Genomic DNA, 23693 nt, shown 5'->3' with positions numbered 1-23693 from the left:
GATTTTTTAAAAGGAGGCTCCCGGAAGTGCATGGTGGAGAATCCTAATAGGAAGTCAAATAGAGATGAAAAGTTTGGCAAATACAATCTAACTGTTCCCATATCAGTAACAGGTTTTATTTCCAACAAATCCCAAGAATTATCCCATAAAAATTTCTTAAGCATTTCCAGACTGTTAGACAATCAAGACTAGATTGTATTTTCTAATTTCATTCTGGGTATTTGTGTCTCTCTAAATTCCCCTCTCATTTTAGAGGAAAAATAGAACTTAGATTGCCCTCAGAAGTGAAGAGAAAGGCAAATAGGCTTTTTTTTTTGGTCTTTGAATTTGGTTCTTAGGTACAGCAGTTTGAAAAGAGATGGGTTTTAAGCGTAAATATCATATAAATGTACTTTTGTACTTAGAAGTCAGTATTAAAATAGTATATAATATATCCATCAGTTGTCCTGTGACATTTCTTTTTTTGGGTTGATGTGCTCTTGTAAAAGTCCAAATTTACAAGAGTTTATCCCTGAAATCTATTAGGAATCTAATGTATCTTTAGACTTTGTAAGTAAAGAGATTAGTTAACAACAATTGTCTCATGGCTTCATGAAGTAAATAAAGCATCTTTGCAAATCCTATAAGAATTATTTTATTAATGTAACTTTTGTAATTATTTCCTTAATTGTACATTATGCATGATATTCTGCTGATATAATGCCCTGCTTGTAAGAAGTAAAATATTAATTCAAGATACACATATAAATAATGATCTGTTTTCTGAGTTATTCCTGCAAAATTAAGTATTATGCCATGTTTATTCTTTATTTCAAATGATAGATTCTTGAAATTCCTGGATGGCGGAGTCAGCGGAGCATGCAACTCTTGATATTAGGGTGGTGAGTTTAGGCCCCATGATGCGAGCAGAGATTACTTTAAAAAATTTAAAAATTCAAATAATAGATTCTTGCATTCTATATATGAAAGAATACTAACATTTACATATGTTTAGCAAATTAAATTATGCTTATGTGTTGTATTAGTGTAGAAATGTTTTTTAACAGACACCAGCATATTAAAACTTTGACAGTGCCATACACTATAAATCATTAGATATTGATAAACTAATATCAGTGCTAAATTTTTAAAGGAGGATTTTTCCCATTAGGTTAATATCCATGAAGTTAGTTGTTTAAAAAGATGGTATTTTTTTAAACTTTATTGAGATATAATTGACAAATAGGCATTGTATACACTTAAAGTATACAACTTAATGTTTAAAAAAATTTGCTTTAATGTTCATTTTTGTTTTATTTTTTAATTTTTTTTGATGTTTATTTATTATTGAGACAGAGAGAAACAGAGCATGAATGGGGGAGGGTCAGAGAGAGAGGGAGACACAGAATCTAAAGCAGGCTCCAGGCTCTGAGCTAGCTGTCAGTACAAAGCCCGACACGGGCTCGAACCCACGAACCATGAGATCATGACCTGAGCCGAAGTCGGACACTTAACCGACTGAGCCACCCAGGCACCCCTAATGTTTATTTTTGAAGGAGAAACAGAGCATGAGTGTGGAAGGGGCAGAGAGAGAGGGAGACACAGAATCCAAAGCACATTCCAGGCTCTAAGCTGTCAGCACAGAGCCCCACACAGGGCTTGAACCCACAGACCGTGAGATGATGATCTCAGCAGAAGTTGGATGCTTAACCAACTGAGCCACCCAGATACCCACTTGATGTTTCGATATATGTATGTATTGCGAAATTAACACTACACTCAAGCTAATTAGTATATCTATTACCTCACACAATTACCTTTTTCTTCTTTTCTTCTATGGTGAGAACATGTAAGTTCTATCCTTTTAGCAAATTTTAAGTATACAATATAGTTATTGTTAATTATTGTCATCATGTGGTATCTTATAAGAAGAAAACAACAGCAATGTTTTGTTTAGTATCACATTTTGTATTGAACACATATCTGAAGATGTTAATCTAGCACATTATATATGTTTACTTGCTTCTAGATTCTACATATAAGTGAGATTGCACAGTATTTGTCTTTCTCTGACTCATTTCACTTAGCATAATGCCTTTAAGTTCCATCTATGTTGCCATAAGTGCCACATTATTTTTGGAGAACAAACAAACTAGTAGGGGATTATGAAGAAAGATGACTTATATGATGGCTAAATTCACATTAAAGTAGAACTCAAGAATTCCAATTTTTTCTCTTAATTTATGTGATAATGTGGGTAGCCTCTTCAAAACATAGGCTGTGGGCTAGAACGTTATCTTTAGTTAATCTTCCTTGGCTTCATATATAGGTAAAACAGAAAAGACATACCCTTGTCCAAGTTACCTCCTCTACCTTTTAAGATTCCACATGGCATGTTATATTCAGTTCTCTGCACAATTTCCATGAACTCTTGCCATTCCAGCCTGGGCTTTGTGTTCTAATCTAATCAGCCACGATGCAACTAATTCCTCATCTTTCAGTAAAACACCTTCCCTTCACACATAGCATGGAAATGACTTATCTACCTATCATCCAGTTCCCAGAGTCCTCAAACTAGCTGTCTTGTTGCTAAATCAAAGGAAACTCAGCAAAGATAGAACAGTGAACTTTACTTTCATGATTAAATATTATTATTTCTAAGTACTGATGTGCTTTTCTTCAGCATCTACATTGCTCATTTCTTTCTCTCCACCAGATAAGGTGTGCTTATCTCCTATCTTGATTACTATAGTTTACTTTTTAAAAATTCAAGTTCTGGTATCAACCCATTAAATTTAATTGTAAGTCTTTTCATTTTGGAAAACATCCTCCATTTTGGAATCTTGCACTGTTTCCAAGTACCCTTTCCAATAAATTCTATTTTTCTAAAATTGTGATAGATACACTAATGAGTGCTTTTTAAAAATAATTTATTTATTTTTGAGACAGAGAGGGACAGAACATGGGGGGGGGGGGTGTCAGAGAGAGAGGGAGATACAGAATCTGAAACCGGCTCCAGGCTCTGAGCTAGCTGTCAGCATAGAGCTCGACGTGGGGCTCGAACCCACGAACAGGGAGATCATGACCTGAGCCAAAGTCGGATGCTTAACCAACTGAGCCACCCAGGCGCCCCACTAAAGAGTGCTTTTATGAGATGGAGCTTTGTAAAAGAAGTTTTTACATAGAATTGGCTAGTATTCTTCCGGCTGTGACAGATAAAAATAATTAAAACTGTCTTAAGTTAAAAAAACAAACAAATTTCATGCATGGCTAGAGCTAGAGGCTCAATCAATATCAACTGAACTCCATCTTATTCTATTCTTGTTTCCCTTTGGCATTCTTCTGCATTGGCTCAAGTCTCAGAAAGACTCTCTTCTTGGCAGTTGCCACTAGCTGTAACTTACAATTGATCTTTTCCACATTCTATCCAAGGATTCCAACAAATGTCTTAAAATTGAGTTTGATTGGCTGTGATTGGGACACATGCTTATTCTTGAGCCTATCACCATGACCAGGCAACTTAAGTGCTCTATGCTGGCTATATCTTGGTTACATGCCACCCCTGGATCCAAGGGTAGAGACATCTTCTATAGAACCTCATGGACTGCAGTAGAAAAGAGGGGTTTAAAAAATTAGAGTATTAGTCTGATAATTCAAAAACAGTAAATATGAACTATATATGAGAAGAGGAAAGATATACAGGTACTATGTCAATAGGAAGTAGTATATATAAAGTATAAATAAGTAATCATGAAGCTCAGTGCATCATGACATAAATATATCTGGCATTGGACAGTCATTATAGAATTATCCTTACTTTTTTTCAAATACATAATATTTAGGTGTATTTGAAGAATCACCAAAAAGTAGATGAAAGAAAGGCCTTTAGGCCCTCTCTACAAGTGTTCTTTTTTCTTTTCTTTAGGAAACATTCATTGATCTCTTTCTGTCTAGAAATGGGCAAAAATTGAAAATTACTTCAAAGGCACAGGCATAGTCATAATAAATCTCAAAATGTCATCAAACTCTTCATTATTGTATATATTTTTTGCTTTCTTCACCTGTAAATATCTTTTAAAAGTGTCATTAATGGGATATTTACCTTCTTAATATTATGCACTAATAATAAGGAACTTATGAAGGAAAAATGAATTATAAAGATAATTGATTACAATCTATCAATCTATAATTTAAATCTCCTTCAGGTAAGATTGTTGTCCCTAAGCTAAAAGGAAGTGAAATTCACAGCCATGTGCAGCAGCTGCTTTTGCTGAAGTCAGATACGATCAGCCAAGTCATAATCAGGGTGGGCTGGTAAAGGCAACTACCCTTATTGAAGAACAATGCTCTTGACCCAGTCACAACTGTATCCTGTAGAGAAAGGACTGGATCATGAGTGCTGATGGTGAATAAGAAATAATCAACTTAGTTTAGGAAGAGGATTAGTCTATAAGTCTAGACACCTGGCTTCTGATCCTGATTTGTTAATTTTCTATGTGATATTAGCTAAGGACTTGATCTATCTTGGCTTCAGTTTTCTCATTTTTAAAATGTGTGTGTGTGTGTGTGTGTGTGTGTGCGCGCGCGTGCATAAGCATGCTTGCACTTTCTGTTTTCTAAATTTACTTCTAAGTGGCAAAATTTTATAATTCATTAGGGTGAAGAGAGATAAAGGTACATGGATCAGATAAGCACTTTTGAGAACCTATAGGTTGTATCAGTGGCAGTTGTTGTGCTGCTAAAATAATACAGCAGAAGGGCTCCATGCCTGGAATTTAGTGGTATCAACAACAATGGCAGCCAGGATGACCAAGAATGACTCAGGGAGAAGGGAGCTCTCCCTCCCAAAGATACTTATCCCAACATGAGCAGATATCAGGACAGAGTTGGAGAAGGCTGGTGATTTTCATGTCCACCTGTGAAACCCCTTTCCTAGAAACTAAATTGTTCCTTCCCACAACTAATCCCTTCCATCAACAGGATTATAGCAAGGAGCAACTTGTCTTCAGTTACTGGACCAGCTGTGGGCTCATGAGCCAAACTGGACTAGCAGAGCTTTCCCTCAGCGATTTGGATATGGAATGTAAAGAGGTAAGTAATTTTCCCTTCTTGAATGGCTGACCTTATGACCCTTGTGAGATGTTAATGGTCATAGCTTCCACCACATGGCCAAGATAAGGGGAATCAACTAGAGAGGAAGAGAGAAGGATCAAGTGGAGACTCACAATGTTAATAGAAGGGGGACAGAGAGATTCTTACTAGCTAGAAAGTTCATCTTCTAATTCTTCCTGAGACCCAGTCCTGGGGTTCTATGAGCCACCCCAATATTGTTTTGAATTACTATTTAAAACACTGGGTTTTTCCTTAATTTGAATTAGTTCTGACTCTTACTAACTTGGGAGGTGAAGCTGAATATGTGTTTGTAAGTTAAGCTTTTAATATTTCCTGTAACTATTGGTTTTTTCAACTGATGCATTATTAGATACTGCATTAAATATAGATTATTTTCTTTAAGGCCCCTAAATTCTTGGAAGGAGGCAATATTATCCCTTTTGAATATATGAATAAACTGAGGTTTAGAAGACTTTTCTAACTCACCCTGGGTTAGACAGCTTTTCAGTGGCAAGACTGCTCTCTAACAGACTTTCATTGGTTGGATTCTAATTCCAATCAGTTTAACCTCCGGCTCTTGCTTTTAACCACTATTTAATAAGATTAGGTAAGATGTGGATTGCTAGTGGGAAATCTGAGATAGAGAAAGTGTGTGAAGTACTAATTTTCCTAATACTTTCTAATTTCCCCAAAAAGGAAATCAATATGGTTCTGAGTCAGGAATGGAGACATGAGAAGAAAATAAATGGTCGGTGTTTAGGGAAGCCTGGTATCAGAGTTTATCTTGTTATGTGAGATTCTGTAATTCTAAAAATTGGAGACTTCATGGAACTGTTAAGGAAAGGAAATTATGTAAGAGTTAGTCATTTAGAAGGGAAGCCTGTGCACCACTGGCTGGTATTTACCAGTGCCAGAGGTCAAAAGCTACCACTTGAAGCATTAGTGGATTCTCCCTCAATGAATTTCTCCCAGGCTGTAGAACCTTATAACGTTTTTTCCAGTCCGGCCATGTTGCCTTCATAAGTATTTTTAATCACAAACATTCAGTTGGCCACAAACACATTCCTGTACAATTCCTTCATCTGTGTCTTCTAAAGAGGGAACTGAACTGTTAACTTACTTTTAAACAAAACTGAATAGTTGAAATGTCTGACTGCTTCCTATCAGTATAAAAATATGAATTTGTACAACAGCTGCAACTCATTTCAGCAGGATTAAGTTTTACCCAAAGAAGGACAAAAAAAAAGTTGTCTGTAACAAGGGAAGACTAATGTTCTCAATGGAAAGAAATGAATATACCCACAGCTTTTTAATGTTGGGTAACATAAAAATGGCTTTGAAGGTTAAATGAGAAACATCTTTTCTATTATTATTAATCATATTTCCTGATGATTAGTAGTGTCAGATCATAAAGATTGTAAAATTATTAGGGAGTAGGATTTGAAGTACACTGCAAAAGTTCAATAGCAGTAACTATAAAATAGCTAATCAACCTTTATTAAATATCATGCTGTTTCATAAGGAATGGTAAAAATATGCCTTGAAGGTCTTTCTTCATTGAGAGCCTTTGCCATCTTTCTCCATGAATGAACTAATTGGTATCTTTTCAACCAACCAAAGTTATATGACAATATTAAATACATGTAAAATATTTTATAAGCACTCATAACTCACCACTGCAAATTAACAATTCCCGAGCATGCATGGTGCTGTAACAATTAAAGGAGTGAGGCTGGATCTCTTATGGCTAATATCTGGCCTGAGTCACAGATTCCATGGTCAATACTTACTTTTTAAATTCATATCTTGGCATTCTCAGCTCACCTAGAGATAGATCAGTTCTTAGTAGCCAACTTGTTTATCAAATCATTCAAAAAGTCATTCGGAAAGCATGGCACAGAGGACAAGAGAAATGAATCAAGAACCAGGTGCCATGCATGAGCCTTACTTAGCTCTCCCACTTGAGCATATGGCTCACCCATCATGTAGCTTAGCTTCATCATCGGCCAAATGGAGATAATACTAATTCCAACCTTATGGAATTGTTATGAAAATTTTAAAAAATAAATAATTATAAAATCTCTAGGACAGTGCCTGGTATTGTAACAAGCACTATGTAATTGCTGAATATAAAAAATGAAATTTACTGATATGTTCCAGCAGTATTTATTAGATGCCTACCAAAGGTCAGGCACTATGGGTTGCATAAGATTGATCAGATACCTGTCCTCATGGAATTCACATTCTATTTGGCGGAGGGGGACAATAAGAAAGTAAGTAAATAACTAAATAGACAAGTTTATTTCAGATATGGATAATTTTCATTAAAAAAAAGGATGCTGAAATGAGGTTTGAGGTGGGGAGATGGGGGACAGGTTTGGTCAGAGAAGCTTTCTTTAATATTCGAGTCAGAACCTGAAGGATGAGGAGTGAGCCATGTGAAGCACAGAGGGGAGAGCCAGAAGCATGGAGAGGATAACCTAGTATGCATGGAGTTTGGTTAGAAAAGGCTAAGAGCACAGTAAGAAGTTGGAGAGTCAGGCAAGTAGCTGATGATACATGACCTGGCAGGTCATGCTAAGGACTTGCAATTTGATTTTTAATTGTAAAGAGAATTTATTCCTATTATGGCTCTTTTCATTTCAAGTGAATAAATTTCACTTAAACAATAGGAAAATATATTGCCTACAATCAAAATATATTCAAGGGATAAATCTGATCCAGGCAGAACTGGATCATCCAGACCTTCAATAATGACTTCAGGAGACTGTTTTTCCATCTCTTTCTTTCTCTCCTTGGGTTCCTCTCTTAGGCAGTGTTTTTACTTTAACACAGAAAGATGCCCATTGGCATCTCCCTACCAACACCTGCTTTTCAGTAACTGTAGTGAAAATACTTCAAGATAACTCATTGTTCTGGATTGTTATGAACTCGTTTGGGAACCAATCACTTTGACCCCGATCTGCTGTGCCTGAGTGACTTGCCCACCTCTGGGACCAGCGGCTGAGGTCAGTCTCAGAGAGAGAATGGAGATGAGGGCTTTCACAAAGGAAAAGTAATGTGCTTCTAGCAGAATAAGAAAGTGATGGATTCTGAGCAGGTAAACATGGAAGGCCTCTGTCAGATATTTGACTGATGTCACTAAAATGTATTTCATCTCTATCTCCAGTGGCATCTGTGAAGAAGTCAAGTTCCCATGTGTTGTTGCAGGCATAGGTCCATGCATACTGCATCCTTTTAGGTCCTAAGAGAAGTTCACCTTCTCTGGGACACTTCCGTACCTTTCAAAGGACTGGAAAAATTTTCTGATTCTCTCCGTTACCATAAAAACTTGGAGGAGGCACACCCAGCTCTTCTGCGTAGACACTGTAGTGCTGTCTACTCCTTCCGCTACAACTGCCTCTGGTGTCAGGGTCACAAGGTTTCGCACCTCCTTAGGCTCCCTCAGAGCCTGGGAACATATCATCTGCCCTGTAATCTTACTAAATCTCTGTTGGAAGTGGGACAATATGGAGAAGATGGCATGAGGTGCCTCTGCACAAAGCTACCCAACCTGTGTTTTTACTGCTCTTTTGCATGCTTTTCTTTTCCTGACTCAGCCCTGATTTTTTAAAGCACTTTTAGGGTAAAACAAACAAACAAACACAACTTCAACTCGGCTTTTATATGTATTCTTCTCAATTCTATTGGTCATATATACCAGTTTGAATTTCATTAACAAAAAGCTAGGTTTTAGTAACTCAAAAATGCTTTATCATACTCTGTACACTTTGCTTAGCATTTTGTTAAAAGTTTATTCCTTTATTTTGAGAGAGAGAGAGAGAGAGAGAGAGAGAGAGAAAACAAGCATGGGTCAGAAAGGGACAGTGAGAGAAAGAGACACAGAACCCTAAGCAGGCTCTACACCATCAGTACAGAGTCCATTGTGAGGTTCGAACCCATGAACCACGAGATCGTGACCTGAGCTGAAATCAAGAGTTGGATGCTTAACAAACTGAGCCGACCAGGCACCCTAACATTTTTAAAAGTTTTCTTTTGTTCTTTGAGAATCAACTTTTCTTTTCCCTGTTGAGTGTGACTTCCCTTACCCAAGACAGGGACCCTAGTCCATACGTGTGGATGTCTGAATGTCCCTCTATTGATAAAACCACTGTGTGCTCCAAATCCATTGTTAGTCTTCCTGGGAGAGTGATGGATGTACATGCACAGGGTTAGTGTTTCTGAACCTCATTTTCCAGATGGCCACTTACCTTTTTATATCTTTCCTAAGATAGAATTTCCCAAGAGCTCTATAAAATTCAGTTTTTGACTATAAGCTACCAAAATGTACTGTGGCTATTTTAAGCAAGAGAGTTTACTTGGATCACATCTGGGACTCACAGATGGAATGGCATACAGCAGGAATTTAGGTAACTTGTCAGCCCTACAGTGGGAAAGAATAACCTCTGGCCATGACTCATATCTTTGCATCATTTACTCAGGTCCAGGGAGAGCGTATCTCATTGGCCTGGCTTAGATCACATTACACCCACTGCACGCACAGGGCTGTGGAGAGGGGTTATCTCTTCCCCATGACTCTGTAATAGAAAGCAGAAGCTACTTCCCACCAAGACTATACACAATGGGGAAAGGACAACTCCTAGAATGCAAATCAAGATGCGATTAAGAATGAGAACAGAGTTGCCTTGGTGGCTCAGTGGGTTAAGCGTCCAATTCTTGATCTCAGCTCAGGTCATGATCTTACAGTGCATGGAATCGAACCCCACATCGGGCTTTGAACCGACAGTGCAGAGCCTGCTTGGGATTCCCTCTCCCTCTTTCACTGTCTCTTGCTGGCTTGCAAGCACACGTGCTCTCTCTTTCTCTCTGTCTCTCAAAATAAATAAATAATCTAAAAAAAAAAAAAAATGAGAAGAACTCCTGGACAGGTAGAATAACTAGGCTACCTGCCACAACTCTGTGATTCTATATTTTATATATAATATTACCTAGGGCTAGAGATATCACTAAGGTACTATTAGAGAATACTACTATAGCCTGTTTCTAAAGATTAAAAACAGAAGAATAATCTTTATCCAAATCCTTCCATCCAGAAAGAACTTCTTAGACAGTTTACTTTGTTCCTCTTCCTATGCAAAGCTTTGCTTGTGTTGTATTATTCACATAGGGAAAGAGAGCACAGCATTGATATTCAGCTCCTCTGCTGAACTGGACAATGCCTTTCTATTAACAAATAGGAAATAAGCGAACAGAAGAAACCTAGTTTAGAGAGAAGTCAAGGGCTATAGAAAGAGGAGGGTAAGAGGAGAAAGAGAGTGAGGGGTGTTACAAGGAAAGGAAAAGAATCCCATCAATGATGATGCTTCAGCAGCAGCTCTAAGAGGAAGATGACATATGAACCGTTATCATGAACTAAAGGAATCTCTCTTTCTCTCATCCTTCTCCATGCCTTCCTCATTCCTTTGCTTTGTCTTTCTCTATCTCTCTCTCTCTTCAATTTTATTTTGAGACCAGTACCTGTTCTCTGGTATCTGCTATTGGCAAAAGATTCATGAGGTAACTTCTACAGTCTTAACTATACTCTCACCGAAATGATTACCACATAGGGATTACTAGGACTTTTTTTTCCTCTTTCCCTTAAAACCTCTGGAATCACCTTTAATTTGTTCATTGGAGTAAATATGTAAGCATTTCCCATACAAAGCTGACTTACAGCTTTGGCTTTCTGTCCTGGTAGTGTGGCAAAGTATAGTTTAGTGTAAATCTAAACTACAGGTCTATGTAAACTTGCCCACAAATGTGTTTCCACTAAGTCTGGAAAGCCTACACCCAATGGTGAGAAACATGTAGAACTCTGTTTCCCTAGCTTTAATGATTTCTTTAACAGAGGATCCCTTTAGATTTTAATTGGATGTAGACCAACAAATTCATTCACCCAGCTCAGTGACTGCCAGGTAGGTATGTCATTGGATTGGCTACATGTTTTTGATAGAATAAGCTGTATGGCTTCTTGTGATTCAAGTTGTATGACTTTTAATAAAAATAAAAGTAATCACTATTATCATCAATAATTGTTGAATACTATCTTCTAGGAACAGTGCTCCTAGTACTTTAAATGTGTTCTGATGAGTGCCTTAAGAGATTATACATTATGATATGTATCGAGAGATCTATTATCATTTGTTATTAACATTCCCATTTTGTAGGTCTCATAAACAGCTTATAAGTGGTGGGCCACACCTACAGATCAAAGTATGCTTATTCAAGAGCCCATTAGGCATTGCATAATCTTGAAAGTGATGAACTAGAATGTTAATTTGGATAAGGGATGCTTTATCAAACTTAGCTTTGTAACCAGAATGTAAACTCATGAGACTCATGATAGCACTCCAATATATATTGAGTTGTTCTGATGGAAAAAAAGACTTTGCTAAGTTCACCAAGACACTCTTAGTATCTCATTCTGTTAGACTTTCTTCACAGTGCTTTTCCAGTCTAAATGTGAGTTGAAGAGAGCAAGGATTTAGGCTATATTTTTATAGCCATTTTCAGAGCATCTGAAAAGATTGACCAATGACAAGTGTTCAGTGAATATTCATTGGATGTTTCACTTACATATTAAAACTCAGCCATAAAATTAAGCACTGCATCAGATATCCAGGTGGAATCAAAGTCAGGCCACAGTCTCCTGGGTACTGTAATCTGATTTCCAAGTCCTTTCCTTGCTATATTTATTGTATGTTGTGAACATTGTATCTATGTGTGTGTTTGTGTACTAATGGAGGTTTAATGAACTTCTATATCCATGGAGAATATTCAGAGTATTTCCTCCAGCCTTAGTAGCATGAATCTGAAAATGTGCCACAAATATTTAAAGCCTGAATTGCCTCTGAATATTATTTAAAAGGACAACATATTAAGGCAATTAAAAATATGAACCCTTAGTCTGGCAGCCTAGGTTAAATTCCCTATAAATTCTAATTTTCTAATTACTTATCGTATTCTTTATGATTCTCATATGAATATTAGAATTTTCTTTCCTTTGATCACAATGCTAATATGCTTTGTGTCATTTTCTGTCTTACTGTACTGACTAGATCCTCCAGCTGAATGTGGCATAGAAGCAGTAATAGCTGGAATTTCTGTCCTGTTCTTGATTTCAAAGGGAATGTATTAAAATAAATTATAATTGTTACTGTAAATTTTTTGTTAGATTTTCATTACTAATTGTGACCGTTATCAATTCCTTTTTCTCAGCTCTAAGTGTACACCTTTTTGCCTGCTCTGTGAAAATGGAGCTGGGCCCTTTAATTATTTTTTCCTTTGACAGTGGTCATGAGTTAAACTTTGACAGTATAGGGCAGTAGAGAGAGATAGTGCAGGAGGTTATCCTTCCTGGCTCTCTTTTCTATCTCCTCAAGCAGCTGCTATGAACTCTCTTTTTATTGTCTCTGTCTTTGCCTTAGATCTCCATCATCTTTAATCTGGGTTGTAACAAAGAATTCTGGCCTTACCCAGGTTGTTTCTTCCCTTAGCCATATAGCTATTCAAGTTAACATTCTAAAACAATATCATCAGATAGTCCTCTTTTCTCTTACATGATGATATTCCTGAAAGTTTACCAAAGTTAAATATGTTCAGGCCACCAATGGAATTATGTATTATAAGGAAAATCTCTCCCTGGAGGACTAAAAATTGATCCCAAATTCCTAATTACAGTTCACCTTCTAGAAAGGGTTGCTAAAATTTTATAACTAACATATCATGCACATCCTTTCACTTTGTTTTTTTCCTTCCTAATTATGAATGTAGTCAATAAGCTTAGGTTCAGTGAGTCCCTATGTTTAGCCTAATGATTCCCATCTTTAGCTCAAGTTTATTAGTTCATGAGAACTTGCTCGTTGTCACTAATCTAGAATCTTTTTTGGGTAATGTTTGTTTGTAAAGTAATGTGTGAAAGGCAATAAAACTACTGTTTAAATTTCTGTGCTAAGATGCTGACATAAATTAGACACTGAGCAACCACTACCCTCAAAAGGTAACATATTGGATGGGGTACAAACATATATTTAGAACATAAAAAACAATTTTAGGGTTTTTGAACATACTGTCTGAAAGTAAGTTTTGTCTAAAAATATTAAAGTGGTCAAGGGCTCTATTTACAAAAACTTTTCATGTTTCTTCCTTCCCTTAAAAAAAGATCTAAACTTTTAAGCATGCTATTCTGTATCACCTAAAATCCCAGCTTATTTTCAAGCAAGAGCACTCTGTTTCCCCTCTTCCATTACCCTGTGCGCCCTCACTGTTCGCACGTGTGCTTGGTGCTCATGCTGTTTCTATAGTCATGACTTGCTGTCAGTCTGGCTTAACCATCTCATCTTCTCTTCTTTCAGAGTCACACTATTTTTTCCAAGCCTCTTGGAAACACTAACTCCAATGTGAGTCCTCTCCCTCCTCCCTTAAGTATCCCCAGAACAAATTAATTTCTCCTCTATGTTCCCAGAATACTATATATTTTGAAACTGTTATCTTCTGATTGGCAGTAATTATACTATACCAGCATGGGGGTATAGTTTAAGTCACGTCTCCTTTTCATATTTCATTAAATAAAATTAAATAGTTTGAGTCATCCTTTAACCTCTTCCAACAATTTCCTCTTGTTCCCAGGGTCTACATTCTAGAACAATCCTGAGAATAATAAAAGTTCTAATAATCATTGACATTGATATACTACTCACAATGTGCCCTTTGCATACATTAATGTATTTGGTTATGACAACATGTATAGGAAGATATTATTATAATACCTATTAACACAGGAGGAAACTGAGGTACAGAATAGTATCACAACTGGCCGTCCATGGTTTGGTTACATCACTTTGAGCCTATGGAGAGCAAAGCCATACGCAAAAGGTGAAGAAACTGGTTTTGGGGTGACTCTGAAAACCAGGGTGGCACAAGCAGCTTTTGGGCCCGGGTGACATGGTGTGACACAGAATAAGAAAGAGAGACTCTCTTCTCACTTCTGAGTGGATCTCACTGGCTTCGGTCCAGTGAGGATTCAGGGAAAGGCAGTGGCTCATCTGTCTTGGAGTGTCCCGTTTGGGCGGCACTGGAAGCCAACACTCTAAGCACGTGTGTAGACCTTGTCCTGGCATGCTCAGAGGAAACTGATGAAGGAAAGAACTGGTGTGTTAAATATTTGGGGGAGATCTCTCTGGGGATATGAAGAAGTAACTGGGTGAGACTTGGATAAATTGTAAGTCCTCCTTTATGAGGGGCTGGGCAAGAGATACTGAAATCTATATTGTTATTATTTTTTAAGTTTATTTATTTATTTCGAGAGAGATGGAGAGAGTGAGAGTAGGGGAGGGGCAGAGAGAGGAGGCAGAGAATCCCAAGTAGGCTCTGCACTGTCAGTGCAGACCTCGACAGGGGCCCAAACTCACAAAACCATAAGATCATGACCCAGATGCTCAGTTGACTGAGCCACCAAGGCACCTCTGTATTGTTGTGCTTAATGAGACTCCAAAGTGCCTATGGTTTTGTAAAACCCAGAACCACCTTGGATGCACAGGTGATCTTATCTAGTGTCCACAGCTAGCTTTAAAATAGGCATTATTATTATTTCTACCTTAGATGTTTAAGAAACTGGAATTCAGAGATTCTTATAAGTTGCAGAACTGGGGTTCAAACTATTTCTGACTCTAAAGTTCACTTTCTCTCCACTGTACCTGGTAACTGTCTTCTGGTTGCAATGGAAAAAAATACTGTTTTGTCTTCTGTTTGACATATACATGCAAAGCATTCCTTTTTCAGTACTTGGCATTTCTCATGACCTAGAAGTTAGAATTCATTGATATTTTTATAAAATGAAATCCCCAGTGAAGAGTTTTGTCCTCACCCGTGTTCGAAAAACCTCAGGATGCTGCTACAATGTGATGATTCTCAATGTGGTTTTCCTTAGAAAATGTGAGTTCAGATGTAGCTATCACTTTTAATGTGTGAAGAAAGGCTTACGTATACCACACTCACTATCAGCTCCTATGGCATACAGATAAGACTAAGAGCTTCCATTGTCCACAATACACAGTCCAGCCTCACACAAGTATTTTTTAATGCTTATGACAACACAAACACAAAATGTGTTTCCCGAGACATGATCTTCCTTATAAATATGTACATTATCCTACCTAAGCAATTCTTTGAACATCTTCCTTTATTAAAACAAATAAAAATAAAATTGTGTCTCGACTATAAACAGGAGAGACGGTGTTATAAATCAGTAAAGATATAACCCAATCAGGGGATTCTGCATTCAGTTAGATTCAATTCTTATCAGTTCTGATGAGATGATAAACTTGATTTTTATCATAGGAAATGGGATTGTGCAGTAGGTTCAATTTTGAATAATGTGTGATATTCTAATTCAGAGGAAACTTCAATTCATTCCAAAGAAAGGGGGTGTGCCATTGCTTACGGACAACGTTAACAGTTTTGCCGAGAACCTGAGTTTAGTTGTTTGCCAATTCCATGGGATTCAGGGAAGCATACTTGATTCATTTGGACATCCCAGAGGAGGGGGTGAGCGCCTCCCAGTGTGGGCTATCTTAATATGTACTTGCTTCTTTTTCTCAGTCTTTTCTCTCCATCTTTTTTCTCAATCTTTTCTCTCAATGATGGGTCAGATTGCAAAATGATGCCACCCCCCCCTTCTTGTGCCCACTTCTGACTAGCTAATAATCAGCAATGTTTCAAAAAATAAAGCCCTCTTGGTAGAGGTAAGAATTTAAATCCCCATGCTATACAATTAAGCTTTTTATTGGGATGCACACATGTAACAGATTTAATTTATATAAACATATGTATATTAACATTTTTTTAAAGTTTATTTATTTACTTTGGGAGAGAGAGAGAGAGTACAAGCAGGGAAGGAACAGAGAGAGAGGGACAGGGAGAATCCTAAGCAGGCTTCGCACTGTCAGCAAAGAGCTCAATGCAGAGCTTGAACTCACAGACTGTGAGATCATGACCTGAGCCCAAATCAAGAGTCGACCACTTAACCAACTGAACCACCAAGGCGCCTCAATTTTTAAATACTCTATGTGGAAGCAGGAGGTGAGAAGAAAAAAAAAAAAGCAACTCTGTCTCAGAGTCGGCCCCTTAAAGCCATGCAAAAGTTTCCAAACTAACTGCCTGAAGGAAAATCTAGACTGTATTTTGCCAAGAATGTTTCCCTCTAGTATTTTAATCCCAATAAATTCTACGTGTCTCAGAAAATGAATCCATTCTTTTCTAGCATCTTTAATTTGTTGATGTTCATGATTTTCTACATTTTAATTTTAATCAAAGTATGAAATAAAATATCAGTTCCCAAAAGATACACTGTGAGTGTTGTACTCGGTTTGAATCCAAATAGGTTGTTTTGAATATTTGAGGTTTTTCTTCCCTTTTAACAATCATGAATAAACTACTGTTCTTGCACAATGTGGATGATTAAATGATAAAATTTGGAAGTAAACTCCATAATGGTGTAAGAATGAAAACTCATGAGGGTTGTAGTGATGTTAGGCCATGGTATTTCATTGAAATGGTTGTTCTTAGCAATTGGTATGTCACTACTTTTGAGGCTGGTGTGTGGGCGGCCGGCTGACTGCTGAAGATTTAGCCAACAGTTGGAATATCTTAGGCTGGAAAATGTGTTGAAACAAATCTTCAAGTCAGCATTAGAAGCCGAAAACCTTGCAGAATGAACGCCTGTCGTATTCTCTTAGCTAGGAATGCATCACCCCACGCTACCTCCACCGCTCCTGCCACACAGCCATCTCCAGGAGGTGGAACTCTTTGTATTTCTAAATCCACCTTAAATACCACCGCCTCCTCAAAGTGCGCCCCCGAGTCCTCCTCCTCCACACTTGAAAAGTCAGCTCTCTACTTTAAATGCTCAGATTATTACCTGTGTCTTTCCTAAGGCAGATTTACTCTTCTTTAGTCTGGCCATCTGAATCCATGTCTTTCCTGCACTTGATTCTAAAAGCTCCCCGAGTTCAGGTTCATTATTGGATTCATCTCTGACTTCTTCATAGACCTTAGAGAGTGCTCTGCACAGGCCTGGAATAACAATGCAGACAGCTTACATTTATTGGGAGTTTATGATACGCCAATCAGTCTGAAAACTTCAAAACTCATATAAGACAGGTACTCTCATTATTTCTATTTTACAAGTATGAGACTTGAGACTTCAAGAGAATGAATAGCTGGTAAATATTCCGACACAGGACTGAAACCCAGGTGGTGTGACTTCAGGGCAGGTGCCCTCAAGAAAGGGGAGGAGGCACTAAGTCAGAAAATAGTGAATTTACCAAGTAATTGCCAGAATCAATACAGAGGTTAAGGTTATGTGTTCCAATCTTCTACCTTAAGAGCGTTCAATTAATCGGATTCCCACATTTCACGCTCTAGCCCTTTCCAAACAATTAAAGAACCAGAAGTGCACACTTTCCCTCCATTCACAGTTTTCTGATCAGTTTTATTTTAATCTGGAACAGCCAGGATTTAAATTCAGGAACACCAAAGCCCAAAGCTTGGTATTAGCAATACTACCCTGGATTCTCTACTCGCTGAAATGTTTACCTTCCACTGCTGCTGTGGCCATTAAAACTTCTTTCGACTGTGTCCCTTGGTTCCTCTGCTGACCAAGTCCTAGAGCTTCTTCCTTTCAAACCTGTTTATCTATATTCTTAGGCTTCTGATTTCTCTCCCAGACTATCGTTGTCAAGGTCAAACAAGTCACTCTTTTCATTTTTTCTGTCCAGGTCAAATTTTTAGGCCTTACAACATACTTGCTGCTCCTCTCTGTGCCCTCTTCAAGTTATGCACACATGATATTAATATTAAGTGACTGCTTTGAGTTAGTCAATTGTGGGTCTAATAACTGTCATGTGCGTTTTTCTGAAAACAATAATTGCAAGATTGCACAGGCTGATTCGGTAACTCTGCTGTCGTGTGCATGAATATAAAATAAACACAAGGGAGCAGATGAGACTGAGAGAAAGCAACTGCCAACTGGAACTTTAGAAAAGAATGATGTTCCGTAACCTCAAAAGCCATCGAGCGCAAGTGAACCGCATCTCTTTCTGGCAATATATTAAAGATACGTGAAATTCTGTGGCTTCCCTCCCCCACCTCCTATACTTTGGGGGTATGTGGAACTGATCTAGTGCATAATGGTGAGCAGCCTAGTAACCTTTATTGTGTGGTACTTAGAGTTAGAGTGTAGCTCAGACCTATTTTTGGCATTTTCTTCCTATCAAGATTCATAATGACATAGCAACAGTCATGCGGGATACACGTCTCTTCTATGTTCCAATATTTCTGTGCCTGCTCTATAGAAATGGCCAACATGATTTGTCGTATACACAGGGAATGCAGATTTTATGAGGTTATTATGTATACCTTCAGTATTGATCTTGTTTTCTATTTTTAAATTAGCCTCTGTCAAGATACACGGGAGTAAAGAATTTCAACATTTTCTTACACACACCATTAAAAAATGCCATTGCCTCCCATACTCGTAAGGGTTTTTCCAACAGAAAGAGTATGTAAAAGCAAGCACTAAAAAACCATCAAGTAATATAAGACTTCCTGTTATAATTTATTATTATCATAGTTATTATTATTACTTTTGTTATTAGGCAGGGAAATAGTCATCACTAGCACTGTATTATCACACTGTGGAATTAGAAAATTTAACTTGGTTATTTGGGTGATGAGTTTCTGTAAGGAGTCTAACCTAATTATACATTCAAGCCCATCTTTAATAGGTTCTTATTCTTGATCCATATATCATTTAAATACTCCCTGTATTTCTGCCTTTTGGTTTTGATTCTTTCCTGCTCTCTTTGTGTATCTCTCAGCTCCAATGCTGCCTCACTTTGGAACACTTCTTAAATTTTAATGTTTACAAATCACCTAGGGATCTCATTAAAGGCCCCATTCCTTGTGGCCTTGAGATTCTGAGCCTCTAATAAGTTCTCAGGTGACGCTAATGCTGCTGGTTCCATGGACAGCACTGAAGAGAGAACAACTTTATGTTTTAAAGTTCTCAATTAGACCCATGTAAGAAGACGTATTCTTGATTTTTCTCTCTTCCCAAATGCACAACTAATCATTCGTTTGTTCAACAAATATTTATTGAAGCCCACCTGTGTGCCAGGTAAATCACACTCTTCATTCTAATGCAGAGTAACTTACTTTTTCCACTTCTACTGCTACTACCACTCACGTTCAATACTACAATTATCTCTCTTCTGCACTTTTGCAATAGCTGCTAAGTACGTCTTTACATACTTTATTCCTTTGTCAGTTCATTTCCTTTAAATAGCGAAAAAAAAGTTTTAATACATTTCTCATGTTAGCATTCCAGTGTATCTAATACTTTAAAACCTTCCCAATGACTTTTAAATCCCAAAGTGCTAAGATAAAAAATCAGCAAGATCCTGGTTACCTTCATCTCCCATCACTTCCCTTCTGGCTTTTGATGTTCCAGAATTTTGGTAGTTTTTCACTTACTAAATTTGCTAAGCTTCTTTCCATCCCAAGTCCTTTGCACATGCTGTTCCTTTGCCTGGAATGCTTTTCCTCTCCTTCTCTATCTAATAACTATTCACCCTTCAGAACTTAAGAGTAATGTCACTTCATCAAAGAACCCTCATTTGATCTTCCAGCATGTCAGGATATCCTGTTACAAGTTCTTTTAATGCCACCTATTTCTTTGGGCAGAGGCACTTTTCATAGACATAATTACAGAATTAAACATGCAAATTAGTCTGCTTCCTTTGGTAACCCTTTGCATAGGGGCATGGGTCTTGTCTCTTTTTAATTTTTATTCATCTAGTTCTTAGCACAGTGTCTGGCAAATAGTTGATGTCAACAACTACTTAATAAATGAAATGATAAAAATAAATAGAAAGAACTTGGAACATTCTGGTCCATCTGGATCCCTCTGTTAAAGACAGAAGTAGTTTGCCAATTTTCAAAGAACCAGCCTATAACAAAATACACATCATTAAAATGTTATCCAGTTTCTTAGATGTATTCATTTGTTGTTTCAATGTCTTCCAGTGCTTCCATATCATTTATATGGTGTCCAATTTCCTCTGAAGTTCATGAGATGACTAATAGAAAACTTAAGTTACTTGCATATGAAAAAAAAAACCCAACTGTTTATGTATTTGAGAAGTGTTTAATATACTGCCACATACAACCTCCTACTGCTTCATAAATTGTTTCTGATGACACACAGTCTTTGTATATGGTGAATTATTATATGTGTTTAAGTATCCTTTGTCAAAAAGGAAGATGGATCTCGGAGCTACATCCCAGAAAACCTTTGTAATTACATTATTTGGCTATTTTTAAAAGCTATGGTCTCATCTTTTCTCTGATTGATAAGTTTAGTTTGTGAAAATATGTGTCACATCTCTTTCTTGAAGTTCTGCCACCACCTTGGGGCATCAGGGAACAGAAATAGAGGGGTTCCTGATAATGATCCTCGAGTCCTGCCTATCCCTAGATATTTAGGACCACAAACACATTGGTCAAGGAGATCTCTACATTCTCTTCAGAAAGTGTCATTCTAGAAATATTTTTGGTCTGGAGAGTCATCCTTAACTTTCTGAGGAAGGAAAAATAATTCTGGAAAATGTACCTATCCATCTTTTACATAGTAAGCAGGTCAATAATCAAATTGATAAACTGGAGTAATAATATAGTTTGTGGCTTGGTTAACATATCTTCTGAAGGCCTTTATTGCTGTCCGACCTGAGATGATCTCAAGCAATGACCTCAGCCCTCCCCAGGCTGACACACTCTGTATGTCCAAAGTGGTGAGTCAGCTTTATTTTAAGCCCTGAATGGAGTAGGGCTTATTCTTTTCAGGTCCATGGTGGGCTCCAGGCCAGCCGCAGCTGTCTGCTCAGTGGATTTCAGCCTGCTGCTCAATGCAGACTGACTCTGAGCCCTTGGCAGGGACAAATGTGATCCTTGTGCTTATAGGAAAATGCTTACATTGTCTATTCTCTTTTTGTCGCTGTTGTTTTACAGTCCACGTTCCATTTAATAGACATCAGGAAAAAGCTGTTCCATCCTCATTATCTGTGGAAACAGTCATTCTCACTGGTACACTGTATAACACAGCTTCATGGAAGGTCCTGGAACTCCTGAACCAACCCACAGGATGATGGTAGGTGTTCTGTAATTGAGGGGATATGACCACACATCACCCCAGGGTTAGCTCAACCGTATTCTGGCTCGAGCTCTTACTCACCTTCTCACATTTACATCTCTAATCTTACCTCATTCCCCAAGGTTTGATAATGTGGGTATAATAAGCATTCTTTTTACTGTCTTTCTTTCTTCTAACAAATTGTCTTCCAGATTTTGTCCTCTATTTTCATTAGTCATTTGAGTAAACACACTTAAGATGTTTATGCTTTAATCTGGTAGCTGAATTTCCCCATTTATAAACAGAGTAGATGGTTAAGGTAACCGGTCTATGAGTGTGTCAAGAGGCTTGGTTAGTTCTTATAGAGTTTCTGAAGACTTATTTTTGTGGCATTTTGGACATTCTCCTCTTACTTTCCTTGGCTTCCTAAGGTCACATTCTAAGTTCTATCCCTAAAAATCCTGGGGTATGCTTATACTACCTCATCTCATCTGCTTAGGTTGTGAGAGAAGATTAAGAGTTTAAAAATGATGCAAAGGAAATCAACCTCTCACTCTTATTCTCTTCTGTCCTTCACTGTCCCCATGTCCTCCTCTCATCTTTCCATTTTTTCACTATGAAATCTTCTCTTACTTATTTAACAACATTATGCTGAGGCTTCTCATGTTCAGGTTGTACTAGGCATTAGGGAGGTAATAATGAACTAGACAGAACTTCTCCCTGACCAGTTTACATTCCAGTGAGGAAAACCAACAGTACACACGTGACAAAAGCCATAATCAAGAGAGTGATGGCTTGCTGTTATAGATCCTAATGGAGACAGATCCCTTTCTAGCTGAAGGAAAAGCACTCTACCTAGTGTTCAGGAAAGCCTTCTCTGAAGAGTTGGATTTAAGCCAAGATCTGAAGAATGAGACCAACTTGAACATGCAGAGAACTTGGGAGAAGCATTTTGGGTAGAGGGAAAAGAAGGGAACTTTCCTGTGGTATTTTAGAGATTGACTGAAATCCAGCATAGCTGGAGGGTAACACAAAGTAGAGATGAGGGAGGCTGGGGCCAGATCACAGGAGAGCTCTGTAAGTCATAGCAAACTCTTGAGGAACAATGTTAGACCCATTGTGATGTCTCTTTGTGAGAGCTCCGGTGGTTGCCTGGTAAAACCAGGTGAGAATTTCAAGAAAATAATCTGCTTGGTAGATTAGGTATAAACATGTTCAGTCTGGACCTGGAATGAGGATCAGGAGAGAAACTCAAGAAAGTCCATTTTTAGGGCCATTGTCCACAAAGAAGTATCCAGAAGAACAAGGGTTCTCATTTTCAAGAGTACATCGTATAATGTACTATACACAGTGTTATACATTCCAGAACTTAGAATGTCTGCCCTCTGTAATTTCCAGGCTATACCTCCATTCACTAGGCTGACCACTTATCTCCACATGCTCGACCTATTTATTAGGCATCCTGGTTGGTCAGACCAAATTTCTCAGCCAATTTGGCTGAGCGCATCCTACTTGAATACAAAAACCACCACAGCAAACTCCTTTTAGCTTTTCATTCACATGAATGAAAATCCATCTATGTGGATGCCTACTGAGCTTATACTTTGTACAATATTCCACAACTGCTAGTATTTGAATTTTTAAAAATTCTTAATAATGCTTTCATCACCCTCCCAGGTTACAGGTTAAAATGTGATCATTTGATTCCTAGATATCCCGTTTTCTACTTGTTTCTTGTTGGAGGATTACCATCAAGCTGTAAACTCCTAATACTCTGGTAATAGTTGTAGAAATTTAAAATACAAATGCACTTTCTGCATTATTTTCCAACACAGCATTTTATTCAGCCCTACTTAAAATGAATAGTTTAATTGACTTCCTTAGGCTCTTTGAATAATAGGTTGAGCCAAAGGTGAAATAATATCTTATTATTTGCATTACTGTATTTCAGGGCATGGGGCTAACTCCGGTGGAGAACTAGGAAAAGTCACATTTAAAGGACCCAGATGGTAGAATACCATATGTTCTATATCTTTGTATGGGAAACGGCTCAAGCAAGTAAACTATTCCCAGACATTTATTACATAGCCCAGGTTTGGAATAATTATTATGCTTCTGGCAAGAGACAAAGGTGGAAAATGGAAATTTAAGTAGAGTTACCATTAAAGGAATTATTGCATTCTTTTCTGAACATAATCACCTGTAACTGGAAAAGTAATGGTTCCATATGTCATGTTCTTTATTGATTTCTGTTAGATATTTGCACTTACTTGACCCAAGTGTAGGTATAGGATGTTGCTAACCTAGATATTCTTAAGAACTTAATAAAATCAAGTGGCTATTGATAATAGAACAGTATGTTTAGACTACATAGTGC

At 37.6% G+C, this 23693-nt stretch overlaps 1 long non-coding RNA gene across 1 annotated transcript; it reads left to right on the top strand.

Annotated features, from left to right (window-relative positions):
- Positions 1-4699: 4699 nt before the first annotated feature.
- On the top strand, positions 4700-23325 carry LOC120222322. The gene is made up of 3 exons (XR_005526015.1): positions 4700-5070; positions 21196-21334; positions 23268-23325. It is a non-coding gene; the product is annotated as an uncharacterized LOC120222322 (long non-coding RNA).
- Positions 23326-23693: the final 368 nt, after the last annotated feature.

This window comes from Hyaena hyaena, unplaced genomic scaffold, assembly GCF_003009895.1.
Source record: "Hyaena hyaena isolate Hyena2069 unplaced genomic scaffold, ASM300989v1 scaffold_868, whole genome shotgun sequence".
Taxonomy (NCBI): domain Eukaryota; kingdom Metazoa; phylum Chordata; class Mammalia; order Carnivora; family Hyaenidae; genus Hyaena; species Hyaena hyaena.
Note: the sequence above shows the minus strand (reverse complement) of the source record. Positions and strands in the feature narration are given on the sequence as shown.